Here is a 1,978-nt window from a genome sequence, read left to right as displayed (position 1 = left end):
ATAAAGAAAAACTTTTACAAACTCTATTTGCTCTTGTTGTTGTAAATATGTAAAGCCAACATTCAAGTTTTCAGCAAAGATTATGCCTAACCACATTCACAATAACGCTTAGGTCTCAAGTTTATTCATATCAATGGCATAATCAACTAGCGAGCAATAATAATAAATCTCAGATGACAACACTTTCTCAAAACAATCATAATATGATGTAACAAGATGGTATCTCGCTAGCCCTTTCTAAGACCGCAAAACATAAATGCAGAGCACCTTTAAAGATCAAGGACTGACTAGACATTGTAATTCATGGTAAAAGAGATCCAGTCATGTCATACTCAATGTAAACTAACAGTAATGGATGCAAATGACAGCGGCGCTCTCCAACTGGTGCTTTTTAATAAGAGGATGATGACTCAACATGAAAGTAAATAGATAGGCCCTCCACAGAGGGAAACGGGGATTTGTAGATGTGCCAAAGCTCGGTTTTGAAATAGAGGTGAATAATATTTTGAGCGGTATACTTTCATTGTCAACATAACAACCAAGAGATGGCGATATCTTCCATGCTACACATATTATAGGCGGTTCACAAATAGAATGGTAAAGTTTATACTCCCCCTCCACCAACAAGCATCAATCCATGGCTTGCTCGAAACAACGAGTGCCTCCAACTAACAAGAGTCCCAGGGGGAGTTTTGTTTGCAATTATTTTGATTTAGTTTGCATAAAGCATGGGACTGGGCATCCCGGTGACCAGCCATTTTCTCGTGAGTGAGGAGCGGAGTCCACTCCTCTTGAGAATAACCCGCCTAACATGGAAGATACGGACAACCCTAGTTGATACATGGGCTATTCGAGCATACAAAACATGATATCTATTTGAAGGTTTAGAGTTTGGCACATACAAATTTACTTGGAACGGCAGGTAGATACCGTATATAGGTAGGTATGGTGGACTCATATGGAATAACTTTGGGGTTTATGGAGTTGGATGCACAAGCAGTATTCCCGCTTAGTGCAGGTGAAGGATAGCAAAAGACTAGGAAGCAACCAGCTAGAGAGCGACAACAGTCATGAACATGCATTAAAATTAATCAACACCGAATGCAAGCATGAGTAGGATATAATCCACCATGAACATAAATATCGTGAAAGCTATGTTGATTTTTTTTCAACTACATGTGTGAACATGCGCCAAGTCAAGTCACTTAAATCATTCAGAGGAGGATACCACCCTATCATACCACATCACAACCATTTTAATAGCATGTTGGCACGCAAGGTAAACCATTATAAGCTCCTAGCTAATCAAGCATGGCACAAGAAACTATGATATCTAGTTGTCATTGCAAACATGTTTATTCATAATAGGCCGAATCAGGAACGATGAACTAATCATATTTACAAAAACAAAATAGGTCGAGCTCATACCAACTTTTCTCATCTCAATCAGTCCATCATATCACTACAAAAAAAGACACATCCGTGACAGCTTGGGCCGAACGAATTTTTTTTCTGTCATACATATGACACTTCTATGACGATAATTGTGACAAAACCCGGTATCATCATAGATGTGGTGGGCTCCTACTTCTATGACAAAAAATCATGACAGAAAATGGGCTTTTCGTCCTGGGCGGGCCGGAGACGCAGCTGCATGACATTCTTTGGGCCGTCCATGACGGAAAAAACCGTGGTAGAAGCGAGGGGGAGGAAAATTTCAGGGAGTTCCCGGTTACGGTGGGAGGTCGGGGGCCGAGCGATGCGCGTTTCTCTCGTACAGGTACGTGCGTGTGTGCGAGGCATTGGCTCTAACTGAACCCGAGCAAGGTGTTGGGCTCTAACTGAACCCGAGCGATTGCACTGCAGGCTACGCGTTAATGAACCCAAGCGATCGATCGATGGCTGTTAACTGAACCCGATCGAGCGATTCCTTCGCTACTGCTGCTAACTGAAGCCGATGGATGGGATGAACAGTGAG

This window comes from Triticum dicoccoides, chromosome 1A, assembly GCF_002162155.2.
Source record: "Triticum dicoccoides isolate Atlit2015 ecotype Zavitan chromosome 1A, WEW_v2.0, whole genome shotgun sequence".
Classification (NCBI taxonomy): Eukaryota; Viridiplantae; Streptophyta; class Magnoliopsida; order Poales; family Poaceae; genus Triticum; species Triticum dicoccoides.
Note: the sequence above shows the minus strand (reverse complement) of the source record.